The following is a 24,055-nucleotide window of genomic DNA, read 5'->3' as shown; positions in this document are numbered from 1 at the left end:
GGTGTAAAACATAGCAAAGAGCCAGTTTCCAGATTAGCTTCCCTCAGCAGGTGTCTTTGCAGCTATGCTGAGACACAGAGGAAGAAAAGATGCTTTCCCAGATGTGCTCCAAGAAGGAGAACTGTCTCTCCCAGTGCATCCCAGGCAATCCTCAGATCACAGGCTATCTGATCTCCTTCTCTACAGGAGAACTGCAGTGCTTGCCAGGCTCCATACCGGCTTTGCTGTGGATAGCTAAAGCTCCAGTCTTTTGAGTCCCACTGGTTGTAAAAATTCACAAAAATCAGTTTTCCCAATCAGTGGCTCTGGGGAAGTGTTTTCCTAATGCAATCTCCTGTGCACTCCTTTCTGTCTGTCTGTCTCTCCCTCTCCCTCCTATCTGTGAGCAGGGCTCTGTCCCCTCTGCAGCACCCACGATCTGTTTCTCTCCCCAAACCACATCTCTGCATCTCCTACCTTCTATGATATGTCCTCTTCTCTCCCTCTATTTGTACAGTTTGTTCTGTCAGTCCTCAGATTTCTTGGGTATTTAGAATGATTTGATCTTTATATAATAGTTTCATTAGCTGTGTTTGAGAGATGAGGCAAGCCTAGGGTCCTCCTACTACTCTGCTCTTAGCTTTTCCTCCATTTTTTCCAGTTTTAGAGTTTTTGTCCTTAACAACTTGACTAAAGAGAAGAATTAGTTAGTCATACCTAGGTTCTGCAATTTGTAAATTTCTCCCCATGGTGCTGGGAATTAACTCTATTTGAGATATAGTGATGAGTGTACACACACTACTACTAGTCTCTTACTCTTCCAATTTAGAGGAGACTGGACTATTTTTTAAAAGATTGTATTTATTTTAGAGAGCATGCATGAGTATGATCAGTGGGGAGGGGCAGAGAGGATGGGAGAAGGACAATTAGACTTTGTGTTAAGTGCAGAGCCTGATGTGGGTCTTGACCTCATGACTCTGAGATCATAACCTGAGCCAAAACCAAGAAGTGGATGCCCAACCAACTGTGCCATCCAGGTGCCCCTTAATTTTCTTTTTTTTTTTTTTTGAGTAATTTTAGATTCAGAGAAAATTGAGCACATAGTGCAGAGAATTCTGGTATGACTCTCTTCTCCTCTTTACTCAGTTTCCCTTATTGTTAACACTTTGCATTAGTATGGTACATTTGTTATAATCAATGAACCAGTATCAGTACCTTATTAATAAAAGCACCTAGTTTACAGTAGGATTCAGGCTTTCTGTTGTACAGTTCTGTGAGTTTTGACAAATGTGTAATGACACATATCCACCATTATGGTATCAAACAGAATAGTTTCATTAGCCTAAAAAAATCTCATACTTCATCTATTTATCCCTCCCACTCATCTTTTTACAGTCTCTGTAGTTTTGCCTTTTCCAGAGTGTCATATAGTTGGAATAATACAGATGTAGATTTTCAGATTGACTTCTCTTACTTAGCAACATGTATTTAAGGTTCTTCTATGTCTTTTCATGGTTTGATCACTCATTTTTTAAAAAATTTTAATTCCAGCATAGTTAACATACAGTGCTATATTAGTTTCAGGAGTACAATATATTGATTCAGTGATTCTGTACATCACCCAGTGCTCATCACAAGTGCACTCCTTAATCCTCATTACCTATTTTATTTGTCTTTCCTCCTACCTCACCTCCGGTAACCATCAATTTGTTTCTCTATAGTTAAGAGTCTGTTTCTCGGTTTGTTTCTCTTTTTTACCTTTGCTCATTTTTTTGGTTTGTTTCTTAAATTCTACGTATGACTGAAATCATATGGTATTTGTCTTTCTCTGACTGACTTATTTCATTTAGCATTATATTCTCTAGCTCTATGTTGTTGCAAATGGCAAGATTTCATACTTTTTTATGGATAAAATAACATTCCATTGTATATATATACCAATCTTTATCTATTCATCTATGGATGGACACAGACTGTTTCCATAATTTGGCTCATGTAAATAATGCTGCAATAAATATCAGGGGGGCATGTATCCTTTTGAATGAGTGTTTGTAGTTGTATCTCTTAGGTAAATGCCTAGTAGTGTAGTTACTAAAACGTAGGGTAGTTCTATTTTTAACTTTTTGAGGAACCTCCGTACTGTTTTCCAGAGTGGCTGTATGAGTTTGCATTCCTACCAACAGTAAATGATGGTTCCTTTTTCTCACATACTTGCCAACACTTGTTTCTTGTGTTTATTTATTTATTTTGGGAGAGTGTTGAGGGGAAGAGCAGAGAGAGAGGAAGAGAGAATCTTAAGCAGGCTCCATGCCCAGCATGGAGCTCTACATAGGGCTTGATCGCAAGGCACCCTTGTTTCTTGTGTTTTTGATTTTAGCCATTCTGACAGGTGTGAAGTGATATCTCACTGTAGTTTTAATTTGTATTTCCCTGATGATGAGTGATGTTGAGCATCTTTTCACATGTCTGTTGACCATCTGGATGTGTTCTTCAGGGAAATATCTGTTCATTTCTTCTGGATGGCTCATTTCTTTTTATCACTGAATAGTATCCCATTATATAGTTATACCAGTGTATGTTTACACATTCACCTATTGAAGACGTCTTGGTTGATTCTAAGTTTTGGTAATTATGAATAAAGCTTCTATAAATGTTTGTGTGTAGCTTTTTTTGTATGGATGTAGTTTTCAACTAATTTGGGTAAATACTTAGGGGTGTGATCATATGGGGGAATTATGTTCAACTTTATAAGATGCTGCCAAACTGTCTTCCAGTGTGGCTTTACCATTTTTGCACGCATACCTACAACGAATGAGTTCTCATTGCTCCACATCCTTGTCAGCATTTACTATTGTCCATTTTAAAAACAGATTTTAGCCATTCCAGTTGTTGTGGTATCTCATTGTATTAATTTGTAATTTCCTTAATTACATATGATGTTTGGCATCTTTTAATATCCTTATTTTCCATCTGTGTATTTTCGCTGGTAGAGTATCTAGATCTTTTGCCCATATTTATTTTATTTTATTTTTAAAGATTTATTTCTTTATTTTAGAGGGATGGTGGGGCAGAGGGAGAGGGAGAGACAGAATCTTAAGCAGACTCCCTGCTGAGCATGGAGCCATACATGGAGCTTGATCTCACAACTCTAAGATCATGACCTGAGCCAAAATCAAGAGTTGGATGCTTAAACTGACTGAGCCACCTAGGCACCCCATCTTTTGCCCATATTTTAATGGGGTTTTCTTATTGTTGGAAGTCTTGTTTTTGACAACAAGACTCTTTATTTCTTAATTTTTAATTTTATTTTTTACTGAAGTATAATTGACATAATATCCTATTCATTTCTGGTGTATATGGTAGTGATTTTATATTTTTATACATTGCAAAATTATTCCAACGATAAGTCCCAATTGCCATTTGTCACCATGTAAAGTTATTATGATACTGTTGACTACTGTCACCATCTTGGACGTTGTATCTCCATGATTTTATTTTTTATTTTCTTTGCTGCAGCACTTTATTTTCCTCACACAATGATGTTTTTCTGGGTCCTAATGTTCTCACATGACAGTAGAAAACCAAAATTTAGTGTCATATTTTAAAGAATTGATAATTGGGTACAAAAGCCTTACATAAGTTAAAAGGATGAATAAATTTATACTTGTAGATGCAAACTGTTTCCAACTCATGGCAATTACAACCCAGAGCATTCTGGTAGGAAAACATTAGGTAAGAAAGGAAAGTGGGTCCAAGGCTAGTATCTTCTCAACCCTGTCAGGCCAGCAAGATAGAAATGACAGCGGGTTCAGGACTCTTGCCAGCCTCTAGAGAAATCCTGGAATAGGCAGTTCTTACATATTATGATACCAGGGACAGATCAAGAAACTCATGATTTTGTAGATTCTCATCAAACCAATGGATTTTTCTTTGACTTTATTTTATAACTGAGGGTTTATACCTTTTTAAAAAAAATTTAAATTCAATTCACCAACATATAGTACATCATTAGTTTCGGATATAGTGTTCAATAATTAATCAGTTGTATATAACCTTCAGTGCTCATCATACTGTGTGTCTTCCTTAATCCCCATCACCCAATTACCCCAACTCCCTTCTCCCCTCTAACAACCTTTAATTTGTTTACTAGAGTTAAGAGCCTCTCATGGTTTGTCTTCCTCTCTGAAATTTCCCATTCCATTTTCCCTCCCTTCCCCTATGATCCTTAGTGCTGTTTCTTATATTCCACATATGAGTGAAACCATATGGTCTTTCTATGATTGACTTATTTCACTCAGCATAATACCCTCCAGTTCTATCCACATCAATGTAAATGATAAGTATCAATCATTTCTGATGGCTGAGTAATACTACATCTTTATCTATTCATCTGTTGATGGACATTTTGGCTTCTTCCATAGTTTGGCTATTGTGGACCTTGCAGCTATGAACATTGGGGTACAGGTGCACCTTCATATCACTACATTTTTATCTTTAGGATAAATACCTAGTAGTGCAATTGCTAGCTGTAGGATAGCTCTATATTTAACTTCTTGAGGACCTTCTGTTTTCCAGAGTGACTTGCATTTCCAGCTTGGATTCCTACCAACAGTGTAAGAGGATTCCCCTTTCTCCACAGCCTCACCGACATTTGTTGTTTCCTATTAATTTTAGCCATTCTGACTGGTGTAAGGTGGTATCTCATTATGGTTTTGATTTGTATCTCCCTGATGCCGAGTGATGTGAAGCATTTTTTCATGTATCTCTTGACCATTTGTTTATCTTCTTTGGAGAAATGTCTGTTCATGTCTTCCGCTCATTTCTTGACCAGATTATTTGTTTTTTGGGTGTTGAGTTTGATAAGTTCTTCATATATCTTGGATAATAGCTCTTTATTTGATATGTCATTTGCAAATATCTTCTTTATCCTAAGGCTGCTGTTTTGTTGACTGTTTCCTTTGCTGTGCCAGGAACTTTTTATCTTGATGAAGTCTCAATAGTGCATTTTTGTTTTTGTTTCCCTTGCCTTTATATACATGTCTTGCAAGAAGTTTCTGCCTCTGTTCTCCTCTAGGATTTTGATGGTTTTCTATCTCACATTTACATCTTTCATCATTTTGAGTTTATCTCTGTGTATGGTGTAAGAGAATGGTCCAGTTTCATTCTTCTGTGTGTGGCTGTCCAATTTTCCTAGTACCATTTATTGAAGAGGCTGTCCTTTTTCCATTGAATGTTCTTTCCTGCTTTGTCAAAGATTATTTGACCATAGAGATTAGGGTCCATTTCTGGGTTCTCTATTCTGTTCTATTGATTGATGTATCTGTTTTTGTGCCAGTACCATACTGTCTTGATGATTACAGATTTTAAATACAGTTTGAAGTCAGGCTTTGTGATGCCTCCAGCTTTGGTTTTCTTTTTCAACATTTCTTGGCTATTTGGGGTCTTTTTTGGTTCCATACAAATTTTAGGATTATTTGTTCCAGCTCTGTAAAAAATGTCAATGTTATTTTGATGGGGACATTGAATGAGCAGATTGCTCTCGGTAGCATAGACATTTTCACAATATTTATTCTTCCAACCTATTAGCATGGAATGTTTTTCCATTTCTTTGTGTCTTTCTCAATTTCTTTCATAAGTATTTTGTAGATTCTTTACTTCTATGGTCAGTTTTATTCCTAGGTATCTTATGGTTTTGGATGCAGTTGTAAATGGGATCGGTTCCTTAAATTTCTCTTTCTTCAGTCTCATTGTTAGTGTGTAGAAATGCAACTGAATTCTGTGCATTGATTTTGTATCTTGCCATATTGTTGAATGGCTGTATGACTTCTAGCAATTTGGGGGTTGGATTCTTTTGGGTTCTTCATATACAGTATCATGTCATCTGCAAAGGGAGAGGTTGACTTCTTCTTTGCCAATTTGAATGCCTTTTATTTCCTTTTGTTGTCTGATTGCTGAGATAGGAGTTCTAGTACTGTGTTGAATGACAGTAGTGAGAGTGGACATCTCTGTTGTGTTCCTGACCTTAGGGGAAAAGCTCTCAGTTTTTTTGTTTTTAAGATTTTATTTATTTACTCATGACAGACAGACAGACACACACACACACACACACACACACAGAGAGAGAGAGAGAGAGAGGTGGGGGCAGAGACACAGGGAGCCTGATGTGGGACTTGATCACAGGTCTCCAGGATCACACCCCGGGCCAAAGGCAGCGCTAAACCGCTGGGCCACCAGGGCTACCCTCTCAGTTTTTCCCTATTGAGCATGATATTCTCTGTGGGCTCTTTGTAGATGGCTTTTATTGTATTGAGGTATGTTTCTTCTATTCTCTATCCCTACATTTAGAAGAGTTTTAATCAAGAAAGGATGCTGTATTTTGTCAAAGGCTTTTTCTGCATCAGTTGGGAGGATCATATATTCCTTGTCCTTTCTTTTATTAATGTGATGTATCATTTTGATTGATTTGCTAATGTTGAACCATCTTCCAGATCAGGATTAAATCCTGCTTGGTAGTGGTAAATAATCCTTTTAATGTACTGTTGGATCCTATTGGCTAGTATCTTGGTGAGAATTTTGGCATCTATGTTCATCAGGGATATTGGTCTGTAATTCTATTTTTTTTATAAGCATATTTTTTTAAAAAGATTTTATTTATTCATGAGAGACACAGAAAGAGAGAGAAAGAGAGAGAGGCAGAGACATAGGCAGAGGGAGAAGCAGCCTCCATGCAGGGAGCCTGATGTGGGACTCGATCCCGGGTCTCCAGGATCACACCCTGGGCTGAAGGTGGCACTAAACTGCTGAGCCACCTGGGCTGCCCATGTAATTCTACTTTTTAATGAGGTCTTTGTCTGGTGTTAGGATTAAGGTAATGCTGGCCTCATAGAATGAGTTTGGAAATTTTCTTTCCATTTCTGTTTTTTGAAACAGCTTCGGAGGAATAGGTGTTAGTTCTTCTTTAAATATTTGGTAGAATTCCTCTGGGAAGCTATTTGGCTCTAGACTCTTGTTTCTTGAGAAATTTTTGATTACTGTTTCAATTTCCTTGCTGGCTATGGGTCTGTTCAGGTTTTCTATTTCTTCCTGTTCCAGTTTTGGTAGTTTATAAGTTTCTAGGAATGTATTCATTTCTTCCAGGTTGCCTAATTTGTTGGCATATAGTTGCTCATAATATATTCTTAAAATTGTATTTCCGTGGTGTTGATCATGATCTCTCCTCTTTCATTCATGATTTTATTAATTTGGGTCCTTTCTTTTTCTTTTTGATGAGTCTGGCTAGGGGTTTATCAATCTTACTAATTTTTGCAAAGAACCAGCTTCTAGCTTCATTGATCTGTTTTGCTGTTCTTTTGGTTTCTATTTCATTGAGTTTTTTTTTTAATTTTTATTTATTTATGATAGTCACACAGAGAGAGAGAGAGAGAGAGAGGCGCAGAGACACAGGCAGAAGGAGAAGCAGGCTCCATGTAGGGAGCCCGACATGGGACTCGATGCTGGGTCTCCAGGATCACGCCCTGGGCTAAAGGCAGTGCTAAACCGCTGAGCCACCTGGGCTGCCCTATTTCATTGAGTTCTGCTCTAATCTTTATTTTTTCTTTTCTCCTGCTGGGTTTAGGCTTTATTTGTTGTTCTTTCTCTGGCTTCTTTAGGTAAGGTTGGTTACTTTGTGCATTTGAGACTTTTCTGTTTTTTTTGAGAGACTTGTGTTGCTATCTACTTATTTCCCTCTTAGGATCACCTTTGCTGCATCCCAACAGTTTTGAGTAGTTGTGTTTTCATTTTCCTTTGTTTCTATGAATTTTTTAAATTCTTCTTTAATTTCCTGGTTGACCCATTTGTTCTTTAGTAGGATACTCTTTACCTCCAAGTGTTTGAGTTCCTTTCAGATTTCCTCTTGTGATTGAGTTCCAGTTTTAAAACATTATGGTCTGAAAATATGCAGGGAAGAATCCCAGTCTTTTGGTATCAGTCGAAACCTGATTTGTGACCCAGAATGTGATCTATTCTGGAGAATATTCTATGTGCACTTGAAAAGAATGTATATTGTGCTTTAAGGCGGAATGCTCCCTTTCTCTATATCTATGAAATCCATCTGGTCCAGTGTGTCATTCAAAGCCCTTGTTTCCTGTTGATCTTCTGCTTAGATGATCTATCCATTGTGGTGTGTGGGTGTTGAAATACCCTGCTATTATTATATTATTATAAATGTGTTTTTTTACTTTGGTCGTTATTGGTTGATGTAATTGGCTGCTCACAAGATAGAAGCATAAATATTTATGATTGTCAGATATTTTTGTTGGATAGACCCTTTAAGTATGATGTATTGTCCCTTTTCATCCCTTACTACAGTCTTTGGTTTAAAATCTAATTTGTCTGATAGAAGGATTGCCACTCCAGCTTTCTTTTGAGGTCCATTAGCATGATAAATGGCTCTCTACCCCTTCACTTTCAATCTGGAGGTGTCTTTAGGTCTAAAATGAGTCTTTGGTAGACAGCATATGGGTGGGTTACTTTTTTATCCAATCTGATGCCCTATATCTTTTGATTGGAGCATTTAACCTATTTACATTCAGAATAACTATTAAGAGATATGCATTTAGTGCCATTGTATTGCCTATAAAATTCCTGTTTCTTTCTGGTCTGTGTTACTGTTGGACTCCCTCTTCAGTTACAGGATTCCCCTTTAATATTTCTTTCAGGTCTGGTTTAGTAGTCACATATTCTTTCAGTTTTGGTCTGTCCTGGAAGCTCTTTATCTTTTCTTCCATTCTGAATGACAGCCTTGCTGGATGAAGTATTCTTGGCTGCATGCTTTTCTCATTTAATATTTGAATATGTCATTCTAGCCCTTCCTGGTTTGCCATGTCTCTGTAGATAGGTCTGCTGCTAGTCTAATGTTCTTGCCCCTGTAGGTTAAGGAGTTCTTATCTTGAGCTTTCTGGATTTTCTCTTTATTTCTGAAATTTGCAAGTTTCAGTATTATTTATCAGGGTGTTGATCTATTTTTATTGATTTTTGGGAGGGGTCTTCTCTACCTCTTAGACTTGAATGTCATTTCCTTCCTCAGATTAGGGAAATTCTAAGCTATGATTTGCTCAAATACACCTTCTATCTCATTCTCTCTCTCTTTCTTCTCCCTCAGGAACTCCAATAATTCTAATATTGTTTTGTTTTATGGCATCATTGATTTCTCAAAGCCTCCCCTCACAGTCCATTCATTGTTTTTCTCTCTTTTCTTCAGCTTCCTTCCTTTCCATTAACTTGTTTTCTGTATGACTTGCTTTCTTTTCTGCCTCATTTACCCAAACTGTTTAGAGATCCAATATAACCTGCATCTCATAGCATTTTTAATTTTGGTTTGATTAGATTTCATTTCTACACTATGAGATTCTCTAGTGTCTTTTATGCTTTTTTTCAAGCTCAGGTAGTAACTTTGTAATTGTTATCCTGAATTCCAGCTCTGACGTCTTACTTGCATCCATATCGATTAGATCTGTGGCAGAGAATATTACCTCTGTTTCTTTCTTTTGTTGTGAATTCTTCCTTCTATTCATTTGCCCAGAGAAGAATGGCTGAATGAGTAAATGAAATCAGAAATATCAACCACGGTCCACACAAAATACACACTAGATAAATCTGAAAAGGTCAGAAACCAAAAAAGAAAAAAAAAAAGGAAAAAAAAAAAAAAAGAAATCAGAAGGGGAGGGGAGAGAGCATAATCTTCCAGGTGGACAAAACAGGGTGACCTACTTGGTCCTGTGTGTATTTTGTTTGTGTGTTAGAAGACAATAAATCCTGAAACTATAAAGAAAGCAAAACTTATATGTACAAAAATAAAATTGAATATGGTGAAAGGAAGCCAAAAATGAAGAATATATCTATGAAATGTAAATATAAAAAATGAAAGTGAAAAAAAAGACTTAGAGACGCCTGGGTGGATCAGTGGTTGAGCGTCTTCATTTGGCTCAGGTCATGATCCTGGGGTCTTGGGATCAAGTCCTGCATTGGGTTCCCCATGGAGAGCCTGCCTCTCCCTCTGTCTATGTCTCTGCTTCTCTCTCTGTGTCTCTCATGAACAAATAAATAAAATCTTTAAAAAAAAATAAATTAAAAAAGACTTAAAACCAAAGAGCTGATAAAATAAACTAGTTGAAATGGAAAAAAAATAAAATAAAAAAAATTTATTCATGAGAGACATGTAGAGAAGAGGCAGAGACATAGGCAGAGGGAGAGGCAAGCTTCCTGTGGGGAGCCTGACGTGTAGGACTCGATCCAGGGATTCTGGGATCATGCCCTGAACCGAAGGCAGATGCTCAACCATTGAGCCACCCAGGCGTCCCAAGAAAAGGAAAATTTTAAATTGAAATATAAATGACTCATGAGAAAAACCCTCGAATTCTATATACTGTTTTCCCCTAGCACTGGAGTTTTGCAGTGCCCTGTGCTCCCTATACTTGGTGTTCCCTTTTCTTCCAGCTAGTTTCTGAGGGAGGGGCCTGCTGCACGGATTCTCAGGTGTCTTTGGGCAGAGTTGTACCACCCCTTGCCCAGGGGCTTGAGCTCAGTGTAAGCTGTTTCTGGGTTGTTTTATTTTATTTTTTTTTAATGTGACTTTTATTCCCTGAAGGTTCCCTGTGCCTCTTTAGAGGATGAGAATAAAAATGGCCAAGCCCAGATCTTCAGCCCTGGAGCTGAAGATTGTGGTCTCCTTTCTTCAGTAAACCCTTAAGGATAAGCAGTCTTCAGTTTTGTGCATGTCACACTTTGCAGGTGGTATGCACTGATCCTCCTGGGGGAAGGTGGAGGGTCGCACATTTGCCACACTTGTTCTTTGCCAGGCCCTTGTATGCAGAGCAGTCGCCTGGTGGTGCCCACTCCGGGGAAGGCAGAGGGCTGCCACTTTTTTTGTCCTTCGCAAGACACCTTCATGCCCCCCACACTGAGTGCTGTTGCCAAATCATGCAGTAGTTGAGGTTTATGGCAAACTCAGCTGAGAGCTCTCTCCTGGGCTCCAGACCGTTAAGGGTTTCTCGCTCCAGTGATTGGGAACTCTGCTGGCTCAGGCACCCCCATTCTCTCTGTGACCCCGGGGATCCCGAGGTCACCTAGGATTCTGCCCCACTTTACCACTGAGCACCTTTCACACAGGGAGGTCTCTCACTGGAGTTGATTTCTAAAGGTTCTGATTTTGTACCCTAGGAATGTATCACTTTTTGATAGTCAAGTTTCAGAGGCTCCCTCCCCACTGCTGTTTATCTTCCAATATACCCCCTTTCTTTCTCTTCTCCATACTCCTACCTTGCAAAAAGCAGTCTCTTTTCTATTTGTAGAATTCCAGGAATTCTTATATCTTAGGTTGAATTCACAGGTGTTCAGAGTGATTTAATAGTTATCTAGCTAAATTCAAGAGACCAGATGAAATGAGATCCTCTACTCTTCTACCATTTTACCTCCCTCTCTGAGTTGGTGACTTTTTTTTTTTTAATTTATTTTTTATTGGTGTTCAATTTACTAACATACAGAATAATCCCAGTGCCCGATACCCATTCACTCCCACCCCCCGCCCTCCTCCCCTTCTACCACCCCTAGTTCTTTTCCCAGAGTTAGGAGTCTTTACGTTCTGTCTCCCTTTCTGATATTTCCCACACATTTCTTCTCCCTTCCCTTATATTCCCTTTCACTATTATTTATATTCCCCAAATGAATGAGAACATACAATGTTTGTCCTTCTCCGACTGACTTACTTCACTCAGCATAATACCCTCCAGTTCCATCCACGTTGAAGCAAATGGTGGGTATTTGTCATTTCTAATGGCTGAGTAATATTCCATTGTATACATAAACCACATCTTCTTTATCCATTCATCTTTCGTTGGACACCGAGGCTCCTTCCACAGTTTGGCTATCGTGGCCATTGCTGCTATAAACATCGGGGTGCAGGTGTCCCGGCGTTTCATTGCATCTGTATCTTTGGGGTAAATCCCCAACAGTGCAATTGCTGGGTCGTAGGGCAGGTCTATTTTTAACTGTTTGAGGAACCTCCACACAGTTTTCCAGAGTGGCTGCACCAGTTCACATTCCCACCAACAGTGTAAGAGGGTTCCCTTTTCTCTGCATCCTCTCCAACATTTGTTGTTTCCTGCCTTGTTAATTTGCCCCATTCTCACTGGTGTGAGGTGGTATCTCATTGTGGTTTTGATTTGTATTTCCCTGATGGCAAGTGATGCAGAGCATTCTCATGTGCTTGTTGGCCATGTCCATGTCATCCTCTGTGAGATTTCTCTTCATGTCTTTTGCCCATTTCATGATTGGATTGTTTGTTTCTTTGGTGTTGAGTTTAATAAGTTCTTTATAGATCTTGGAAACTAGCCCTTTATCTGATACGTCATTTGCAAATATCTTCTCCCATTCTGTAGGTTGTCTTTGAGTTTTGTTGACTGTATCCTTCGCTGTGCAAAAGCTTCTTATCTTGATGAAGTCCCAATAGTTCATTTTTGCTTGTTTCTTTTGCCTTCGTGGATGTATCTTGCAAGAAGTTACTGTGAGTTGGTGACTTTTAATCCTCCTCATCTATTTTGCCCTCAACCCCTCCTGCTTTGAGTCTGTTTTGTTCTTTTGTTTTTTAGATTCCACATATAAGTGAAATCATATGGTATTTGTCTTTCTCTGACTTATTTCAATTAACAGAATATACTCTAGGTCCATCCATGTTATCTCAAATGGTAAGATTTCATTCTATTTTGTGGTGAGTAATACTGTATTGTGTGTGTGTGTGTGTGTGTGTATCACTTTTTTTTAATCCATCTATCCATAGACACTTAGGTTGCTTCTGTGTTTTGGCTATTGTAAATAATGCAATGAATATAGGAGTGCATATATTTTTACAGTTTGATGTCTTTGTTTCCTTCAGATAAATACCTAGAAATGGAATTGCTAGGTCATATGGTAGTTCTATTTGTAATTTTTTGAGGAACCTCCATACAGTTTTCCATAGTGGTTGCAACCAATTTACATTCCCACCAGTAGTGTACAAGGAATCCTTTATATCTTCAGGAGCACTTTTTTTTTTTTTTGTCTTTTTGATAATAGCCAATCTGACAGGTATGAGGTGATATTGTCATTTTGATTTGCATTTCTCTGCTGATTAGTGATATTGAGCATCTTTTCATGCATCTGTTTGCCATCTGTATGTCTTTTTTGGAAAATTGTCTATTCAAGTCCTCTCCCTATTTTTTAATTGGGTTATTTGTTTTTTTTTTATTTTAAGTTGTATAAGGTCTTTATATATTTTGGATATTAACTTCTTGTTAGATATATAATTTGCTAAGACCTTCTTCCATTCAGTAGGTTGTCTTTTCTTTTTGCTGATGATTTTCTTTGCTGTGTAAAGCTTTATGGTTGATACAATCCCATTTGTTTATTTTAGCTTGTGTTGCTTTTGCCTGAGGAGATTAGTCCCCCAAAATATTTCTAAGACAGATCAAAGACTTACTGCCTATGTTTTCTTGTAGGAGTTTTATGATTCCAGGTCTTACATTAAGACTTTAATCCATTTTGAATTTATTTTGGTACATGGTATAAGATAGTGGTCCAGTTTTATTCTTTTGCATATAGTTATCTAGTTTTCCCAATGCCATTTAAGATTTCTTTTATATATTTTGAATACACATTCTTTTTTAGACATCTTGCAAATATTTTCTCTCAGGCTTGGTTTTTTTTTTTTTTTTCATTTTCTTAACAGTGTCTTTTACAAAGCAGGGTTTTAAAAAATAATAATGAAATCCAGCTTACAATTTTTTCTTTCATGGATTTTGCTTTTTGTGTTGTATCTAAAAACTCTTTGCCAAATTCAAGGTCACCAAGATTTTCTATGTTATCTTCTGTAAATTTTATAGTTGTATGTTTTACATTTAGATCTATGTTTCATTTGAGTTATTGTGAAAATATAAAGCCGGTGTCTAATTTCATTTGTTTGCATGTGAATGTCCAGTTGTTTTAGATATCCTTCCTTCATTAAATTGCTTTTGCTCCTTTGTCAAAGATGAGCTTCTATTTGTGTGGATGTATTTCTTCTCTTAATGTTTTAACAGTTTCAGTTTTAAACATAAATCTTTGATGTTTGGAATTTAACTAGTATAAAGAATGGATTTAGCTCTATATTATCCAGTTGGCTATATAGTTGTCTCAATACAACTGAGATTAGTGAATCTCTTCACTATTCAAGACATTACCTTTTATACTAAACTCTCATGTGTGTATATTTGGGTCTATTTTTGGACTGTTTCATTTAAATATATATATTTTATATATGTAATTATTAAAGCATTATAATACAATATCTGAAAGGTCCAGGCCCTTCATATTTCTGTCTTCAGAATTGTTTGTTTGCTTTGTTTACATATGACATTTAAAATTATCTTGTTTGGTTTCTTCCCCTCCCTGACTAAATCCTACTGGCATTAAATTTATAAATTATTTTAGGGACAGTTGACATCTTTATAATGAATCTTTCCATTCCAGAACCTGATGTCTTTACATTAGCTTTTCTTTTGTGACCTGCAGTAGAGTTTTATTTTTATTTTTTATTTTTTTATAATAAATTTATTTTTTACTGGTGTTCAATTTGCCAACATACAAAATAACACCCAGTGCTCATCCTGTCAAGTGCCTCCCTCAGTGTCCGTCACCCATTCACCCCCAGCCCCCGCCCTCCTCCCCTTCCACCACCCCTAGTTCGTTTCCCAGAGTTAGGAGTCTTTATGTTCTGTCTCCCTTTCTTTTATTTCCCACACATTTCTTCTCCCTTCCCTTATATTCCCTTTCACTATTATTTATATTTCCCAAATGAATGAGACCATATAATGTCTGTCCTTCTCCGATTGACTTATTTCACTCAGCATAATACCCTCCAGTTCCATCCACGTTGAAGCAAATGGTGGGTATTTGTCATTTCTTATGGCTGAGTAATATTCCATTGTATACATAAACCACATCTTCTTTATCCATTCATCTTTCGATGGACACTGAGGCTCCTTCCACAGTTTGGCTATTGTGGACATTGCTGCTAGAAACATCGGGGTGCAGATGTCCTGGCGTTTCATTGCATCTGTATCTTTGGGGTAAATCCCCAACAGTGCAATTTCTGGGTTGTAGGGCAGGTCTATTTTTAACTCTTTGAGGAACCTCCACACAGTTTTCCAGAGTGGCTGCACCAGTTCACATTCCCACCAACAGTGTAAGAGGGTTCCCCTTTCTCCGCATCCTCTCCAAAAATTGTGGTTTCCTGCCTTGTTAATTTGCCCCATGCTCACTGGTATGAGGTGGTATCTCATTGTGGTTTTGATTTGTATTTCCCTGATGGCAAGTGATGCAGAGCATTTTCTCATGTGCATGTTGGCCATGTCTATGTCTTACTCTGTAAGATTTCTGTTCATGTCTTTTGCCCATTTCATGATTGGATTGTTTGTTTCTTTGGTGTTGAGTTTAATAAGTTCTTTATAGATCTTGGAAACTAGCCCTTTATCTGATACATCATTTGCAAATATCTTCTCCCATTCTGTAGGCTGTCTTTTAGTTTTGTTGACTGTATCCTTTGCTGTGCAAAAGCTTCTTATCTTGATGAAGTCCCAGTAGTTCATTTTTGCTTTTGTTTCTTTTGCCTTCGTGGATGTATCTTGCAAGAAGTTACTGTGGCCAAGTTCAAAAAGGGTGTAACCTGTGTTCTCCTCTGGGATTTGGATGGAATCTTGTCTCACATTTATTTATTTATTTTTTTTTATTTTTTATTTTTTATTTTTTTGTTTTTTTTTTATTTTTTTTTTTGTCTCACATTTAGATCTTTCATCCATTTTGAGTTTATTTTACTGTATGGTGCAAGAGAGTAGTCTAGTTTCATTCTTCTGCATGTGGATGTCCAATTTTCCCAGCACCATTTATTGAAGAGACTGTCTTTCTTCCAGTGGATAGTCTTTCCTGCTTTGTCGAATATTAGTTGACCATAAAGTTGAGGGTCCACTTCTGGATTCTCTGTTCTGTTCCATTGATCTATGTGTCTGTTTTTGTGCCAGTACCACACTGTCTTGATGACCACAGCTTTGTAGTACAACCTGAAATCTGGCATTGTGATGCCCCCAGATATGGTTTTGTTTTTTAAAATTCCCCTGGCTATTCGGGGTCTTTTCTGAATCCACACAAATCTTAAAATAATTTGTTCTAACTCTCTGAAGAAAGTCCATGGTATTTTGATAGGGATTGCATTAAACGTGTAAATTGTCCTGGGTGCAGTAGAGTTTTCATGCTTTCAAAATTTATGACTGGACACTTAAATGTATTGCTAGATATTTTATCTCTTTAGTTTCTATTGTAAATGGGTTCTTTTTTTCATTGTCTTCTAGAATATACATATTGATATTTTATGTGTGTATATGTATGTATAATATGTGTATGTAAAAGATAGAAGTATATTATTTATGTATTAAGTTTATGCCCTTTGACCTTACTGAATTTTTATTAGTGTTATTTTTAAAAATTTTTATTATTTTTAAGAAGACTGGCAAAACATGGGATGCCTGGATTGCTCAGTGGTCGAGTGTCTGCCTTTGGCTCAGGCCATGATCCCAGGGTCCCGGGCTCCGATCCTGCATCAGGCTACTGCAGAAAGCCTGCTCCTCCCTCTGCCTGTGTCTCTGCTTCTCTCTCTGTGTCTCACATGAATGAATAAATAAGATTTTTTTAAAAGATCTTATTTATTTATTCATGAGAAACAGAGAGAAAGATAGGCAGAGACACAGGCAGAGGGAGAAGCAGGCTCCATACAGGGAGCCCGACGTAGGACCCGATCCTGGGACTCCAGGATCACGCCCTGGTTGAAGGCAGTGCTAAACCGCTGAGCCATCCGGGCTGCCCAGTAAATAAGATCTTAAAAAATAAAAAAAAGACTGGAAAAACAAACTAGTTAGATTATAGTAACAGAATATTTTAGAATGCATGAGAAATATAGAAAGCCATGAAAACCTCACCTAAAAGTCCTCATAATCCCATTACTCAGAACTAAACAGTTATTTATTTATTTTTTTAAATTTTTGTTTATATCCTTAAGTTTTTTCCTAAAACATTGTTATTTTATATTAAATATATACATAAAATGTTTATCTTTTTTCTAAGACACCATTATCTGATATTAAATATATAGAGAGAGCTGTATATATATTATATAGTATATAATATAGTTATATATAAATAATTCTTCTAAGTTTAAGTTCAGTATTTTATTAGGTAATAAACTGATGAGCCAAAACTTACTGACATTTATTCAAATATGTTAATTTCAATTAACTTGTCAGATATTTGTTACCTAAATCCACTTCTTAGTCTTATAATTAAGAAGAAATATTTGTAGATAATACTTGGATTGTTTTTATATTTCCCAAAATACTTGTATATGTTCTTAAAACTTGCACTTTAGAATATTTATATTGCTTTATTTGGCTTTTTAAAAATGCGTAAACGCATGCTATTATTTTTTTCTTCAAAGCATTTGAATTTGTTCTTTATGTAGAATGTTTTCATTGAGATCAGTGATCTGCAATTATATTTGAACTTTGCTTCTTTGGCAACAGAAAAGATCAGGTTTTAGCTAACATTTATTCTCTGAATATAGGAAAATTGCATTTGGAAAAAAGATTAAGTCAGTAAAAATTTAATAATAGAATAACATATAAAGTTAGATTAAGCTTTACACAAAATATTTAAAGAATTATCTAATTTTGGACCATTATGGCCAGTTAAGAAGTGTTTTTTGGTTAAGATATTTAAAGTATTCCTAAAATATCATTGATCAAGAATATACGGACTTACTGGTCTATTAACATTTTCTTACATTGGGTCACCTGGGTGGTTTAGTCAGTTAAGCTTCTGACTATTGATTTCAGCTCAGGTCATGACCTCAGGGTCATGAGATGAAGCCCTGAGTCAGGCTCTGTGCTGGGTGTGGAGCCTGCTTAAGATTCTCTCTCTCCCTCTCCTCATCCCAACTCATGCATGTGTGTTTTCTCTTTCTCTCTAAAAAAATTTTTTTCTTGCATTATTTTTCAGGATATATTAAATGGAATAAACCAAGTGTTTAAAATATAGTACAGCACCATGTATATAAGACATCAGGTGTTATGTCTAGATCTCTGAAGGGTCTCTGATATTACCCTACTTGTATATATAATTGCAGAAGCCCCAGGGCTCTGAATCAGAAGTCAGACCACACAGCAGTGACAGCAGCCAAGGTAGCGTGGTAGTACTAGATCCCTCTTATCCAGTTCTCCTCAGAGCAACAAAGTAAGAGCCATATGTGTATACCTGGACTATAGGCAAGGTTTGGAGAAAGAGAACCCAGAAATTAGTAATCTCTAAGCTTTTATGGGAGCTGACATATCTAATCTTTCTTTCTGGAGGTAGAGTGCTCAGTTTATCTTTTTCTCTGGTAAACAAATTCTTTCTAGGATAGGAACAGAAGGTCTCTGTCCCTAAATTTAACTCTTTGGCCCCAGGGAAGATAGGAAAGGTTTTATTGCTTCTTGAATGGGAGTTGATGGCTTCAGTGGAAAGGAGACAAGCTTAGAAGGTGCAGAGGAGATAGTCTCCAATGTTATGTCATGCCAGGTTTCATCTTTTGGAGGCGTGGACTGTGTAGGAACATGGAAAAATCCAGGGAGGATTGTCTTCTAACAGAGGCATATATAAATACATGTTTGTGGCTTATATGTATATAGTATACATATTCAAGGTTCACAGGAAACTGATAATACTTCTTTATCAGAATGGAATGGGGAAGCTGGGTAGACTCTTAACTCTTCAACTCTTGTACCTTGTGTTTTGAAGCATATGGAAAGTGTTACAAATTTGCAAAATAAATAAAATTTAAAAGTGAGAATTGGGATTTATAGTCTAAAAGTTCTTTGTCCTGTTTCCAAAAATTTACATGGTCAAAACTAGTAGAATTGAGTGGTTTGATAACTATATGAGGAAAATTTTACTCCCAGATTCTAGATGAAAAAAGGTAATACTTAGAAAGTTAAAATAGCAACTAATCTTTATTTGTTGATTGAGAGTATCATATATCTAACCAGGGTGAGGCAGGTCAGGTAGAAGTATAGGAGATTAAGGCACTATAATCTCAAATGTGGATTAGAAAGTTGTATGATATATGAAGAAATCAGGATTTCCTGAGGATTTGAGTCCCTGTTCCTTATTTCCCATAGTGTGATCTGAACAATTTATCTCTTCTGATTGCTAGTTTTCCTCATTTTTAAATGTTACAATTGCAACCTCTTGAGGTTGTTGTGAAGATCAAATAAGGTAATGCCTGTGAAAATAAATTGTGGGTTTTACCCACTACTCCACAAGTGTTAATTGCTTTTCTCTGTGTAAAAGCAGGAAGTCTCCTTTTGCAATTATGGAAAAAAAAAAAAAGGAATCCAAATTCAGGTATCTACCTGTGGTTCTGTTTCATACACAGTGCCAACAGAAGTGAGTTCATTTTAGTTCATGCTGTGATAGTTGCTGTGATGTTTGCCATGAGGTAGCAGTTGCAAAGAAAGGCCATTCTTATACTCATTGTTGATTCCTAAAAACCATGAAATGATGCAAAAAGGAAAGATTATCTGTACTATAAGAAACAATGAAATATCATTAACTCTTCATTAAAATGTGGTACTTGGAAAAAAAAATGTGGTACTTGGTATTCTTGTGACGGTGTTTTGTCACAAAATGGTTTCTTTCCCTTTAAATTAACATCCTACTCAAAATGTTGTGAACTTCAAATATTATAGGAATTATTTTCAACTATCATAATTTCTGCTAATATTTTATTCTTCAACATATTATTGCCAAGCCAGGCTATTGAGTCTAAAGGTGATATGACCTAGAACCTATATAGAACCTCTGGAGAAAGCTGCTTTTAGAAATGTCTTCCTCTAAGATCCTAAGCTGTGCCCATGTTGGTCTTTTCTCAATAGATTTGGACTATTGCTTATTCTTTCATCTGTGTCAAGTTTGTTTATGGTTAATATTGTCAGGTGGGTTCCTGTTTGACATACTTTTTACTGGGAAATTTAATAAAAAATTACTTGTCTTGCATTTGAATTCCTCATAGCCCTATGTTAACTGGTAGATGTATTTCCCCAAACAGTGCCCTTTCCTCCAAGTCCTTATATCAGTGCATAACACCATGCATGGCATGTATTAGGTGTTCATAAAATACTGGATTGATGGATGAATGAATTTGGAAACTTCACCTTTTGGTTGTTAAAAATGGAAGGAGCAGAAATCCTGCAAGATTGTTTCTGGTGATAAAATTTCATAAGGAATAAGCTAGTAGAATATACAATGTATGGCAGTAAGAACAAGACCAGTATTTGTGAATTTGTTATGACTTGTACTCTCCCTTTATATTTTAAAGGTGGCTTCTGTTTGTTATTTTAGCCATATTAATTTCGAAAATGTGTTGTTTCCCTCCTTCCTCTCCCCTGTTTTTTTCTCTTTCAAAAAACTTTTTTTTTTTTTTTTTTTTTTTTTTTTTGTCATGGGGATTTGGTATGGCAAAATAGATGGTTAACATTTCCTTTCTCCTCCTCCTCCTCCTCCTCCTCCTCCTCCTCCTCCTCCTCCTCCTCCTTCTTCTTCTTCTTTTTAGGAATAATGACAGAAACAAAATGTAAAAATAGTCTTTTTTTTTTTTTTTTTTTTAAAGGCAGAACAGCCTGCTGCTCCAAAAGCAGGGTCAAATAGACTTTTCAGGTTCGTTCTTTCTTTTTCTTTTTCTTTTTCTTTTTCTTTCTTTCTTTCTTTCTTTCTTTCTTTCTTTCTTTCTTTCTTTCTTTCTTTCTTTCTCTCTCTCTCTCTCTCTCTTTCTTTCTTTCTTTCTTTCTTTCTTTCTTTCTTTCTTTCTTTTTTTTTTTTAAAGGCAGAACAGTCTGCTGCTCCAAAAGCAGGGACAAATAGACTTTTCAGGTTTGTTCTTTCTTTCTTTCTTTTCTTTTCTTTTCTTTTCTTTTTTCTTTTCTTTTCTTTTCTTTTCTTTTCTTTTCTTTTCTTTTCTTTTCTTTTCTTTTCTTTCTTTCTTTCTTTCTTTCTTGGATACCCATTCAGGTCTGGGCAATATTATAATGATGGTGATAGGAAGATCTCAGGAAAAGCATGCCAAGGAAAAGAAAAGCCTTTCTAGGGCAGGAAGAGCTCCCAGGTCAGAGCAGCCCCAGGCTCTTTCACCCCATCATTAAACAAGAAAATGCCAAGACAGACTTTTCCTTTTACCCATTTCTGTCAGTAATTTTCCTCTTTGTGACTGAAGGAGCACAGGCCTGAGAATGGATCCTAGGGATCCTTAGATGTCCCCATATTCTAGAAATTAACATAAAAAATGTATTAAAGTTAGGAAGCCACTGGGAACAATCATGGAGATCATTAGATTATGAATGTCATTAGTTTTGGTTATTATTACCTCATGGATAATGACTACTTAATGAGCTTTGGGACATTAGGCAGGGTAACCTCTCTGAGCCCCATGACCTTATCTCTAAAATGGAGTTAATGATAGTACTGATCTCAGATGGTTGCTATGAAAATTAAGCAAGACTGAGTGCCTTTCTGAGTGTTTTTAGTTATAAGCCTCAAAATCTGGGTCTGACTGGCTTAAGCAGAAAAGGATTTGGAGTGGATATAGGAAATCTCAGGCTCGATAGAATGGCTAGAGAACTGGACTCAGAATTAATACAGTTCTAAATTATAGTCAAAAGCATAACACATAGCCAGTCTGGGGTGACTGTTGCATTACTGCTGAGGGTCAGATGCCACAGCTTGCATCACCTGTTCTGGGGCTGTTATTGACACTGCTGTCATTCCTGCTTTTAAAGCTGACTATTGCTCTACCGCTTCTTGAAATAATTCTGTACTGTCCCTTATTCTTATATCACTGGCTCCTGATCCAGAATGTCAGGCAAGTGATTCTGGGTCATATGGCCATGCCTTGCAGCAGGGAGCCTAGAAGAGCAAGTTTATATTTTAGCTTTTATGAGGGGACTTAGGCTCTGCTCACTGTGAAGACATAGAAAACTGGAAATCTCCAAAGCAAAAGAGAAGAGTTCAGAGCTGGGCAGTCCCCAAACTGATAAAATTACCACTACCATGGAGTGCTTAGTACTATGCCTGACATGTGGGAGGTACCCCCAAAATGTTAGCTTTTGTTAATTTATATTTGCCAGTTTTATTGAGAAACAAGTTTAGGGAGATTTCTATTCCCAGAAATGATTTTTGAAGCAAATAGATTAGAGCTGCTAGAGCAATAAAGGTAAATGGGCAAATGTAATTTTCAAGCCTCGAATTTACATGGTAGTCTAATTTGAGTTCACTGGATGGCATCTCTGTCTGGATTGAAATATTTCAAGGGAAATTCTAGACAAGGTAGCCAAAATGTATAAGCAGCAACAATCCAGATTGCCACCGAGATTCCCTTGCCATTCATTAGTTGCCTCCATTTTTACCTGGTTTCCCATTTTTGCGTGGTCAGTAATAAACATAGTTTAGAAAAGTTCTGACATTAGTGTTGGAAGACTGGATTTGAATCTCAGCTCTACCTGTGACTACCACTATGATCTGGACACGTCATTTAATTCCTCAGACTGTTTCGTGTGTGTATAATAAAGAATATTTAGATTGGATACAGTCAGCTCAAAAGTCTGGTGTGAAAAAAAAAAGTGTGGTGTGCACTGAGCCACACCTGGAGCACAAAGACTTGGTCAAGGTGAACTTTGCCCTCTTCTGTACCTCATCTCCCTGCACTCCCTCTACCTAAAGAGGCACAAGGTGGCCATTGTGGTTAGCTATTGGACTGGGTTTGAAACCTGGAGAAAATGGATCTGTTGGACACTAAGATCAAGTACATGGAGCCCCATGTGTTCGAGACCATGCTGCACCTTCAGTTTCTGCAGCTGGACTCCAACTGCCTCACCTACATCGAGCCCTGGATCCTCAACTCTTGGCAATCATTGATGAGCATCATCCTGGCCAGGAACCTGTGGGACTATGGGCACAATGTGTGCAGGCTGGCTCATGGCTCAGCAGCTTCCAGGGGTGCTACAATAGCCACGTGCAGTGTGCCAACCAGGAGTATGTGCAGGATGAGGATGTCCTAGCTGCTGTGTATACCTTTCCCCTATGTGAGGATGGGGCCGAGTCCACCAGCGTTTATCCACTCTCAGCTGTGACAACCGCAGTGACCTGGGGCTTCTCGCCAATCTGGCCATCATGGTTACTGACAGCAGGGAGAGGCAACTTGATGGCACCCATCAACTGGCTACTGTGACTTTACTTTCCCCAGCAGTGAGCATGCTGAGAACACTGCAGATCCACAGGTGGGTCATAGGCACCATGGCCCACATCTTCTCCTTCCTCATCATAGTCCTGGTGTATTCTCTCCTGGAAGTGTTTCCCAGCCAGCCTGAGGCAGCTCAGACAGTACTTTGTCATGCAGCGCAGGAAGCAAAAGCAGAAATGGATCATGCATCAGATGGCTGCCTTGTTTGCCCTGGAATACTATGTTGGTTACAAACTGAGCCACATTGAAGGGAGCTCTGGTGGTCATCAATGAGTATGGATCCAGTACCTGCCTCCAGCAGCCAGCAAGGAGATGTGAAGTGTGATTGTCCCAGTTAATCTCAACCCGAGCAATACCAAATATGTGGGATAGCTGAGGCAACCAGTCAACACCAGGCTGGGGTCTCCTGGTCTGTGCTCTGATACACTCCTTGACTGAAACTATAAGGGGGATATCACCCAGAGACTTGACCTTTTAGCTTGTGTCTTAAAAACAAAAATGAAATAAAACCTAACAAAAACCCTGCCCCACAACTTTCAGGACAGTCTATCTTAAATTTCTTGAGAACTCTTTCCTTCCTCTGAAATTTGTCCATATTAAGGAATCTGAGAGTGTAAAAAGATACTAATAATTGATTTTTTTTGTAAACAAAAATGTTTAAAATAGCATTTACGGTTTTCATAAAAAATATTTAAATAATAACACTGAAGATTT

At 37.4% G+C, this 24,055-nt stretch overlaps 1 protein-coding gene and 1 pseudogene across 6 annotated transcripts in view; both read left to right on the top strand.

Annotated features, from left to right (window-relative positions):
* The window catches only part of TXNDC16 (thioredoxin domain containing 16), a 121,555-nt gene that overhangs the window by 28,173 nt on the left and 69,327 nt on the right, over window positions 1–24,055 (top strand). The gene's annotated exons all lie outside the window — the stretch shown is intronic.
* On the top strand, window positions 21,138–23,850 carry LOC140640613 (leucine-rich repeat transmembrane neuronal protein 1-like; annotated as a pseudogene).

This window comes from Canis lupus, chromosome 9 (assembly GCF_048164855.1).
Source record: "Canis lupus baileyi chromosome 9, mCanLup2.hap1, whole genome shotgun sequence".
Classification (NCBI taxonomy): domain Eukaryota; kingdom Metazoa; phylum Chordata; class Mammalia; order Carnivora; family Canidae; genus Canis; species Canis lupus.
This window is presented reverse-complemented; position numbering and strand designations above follow the sequence as displayed.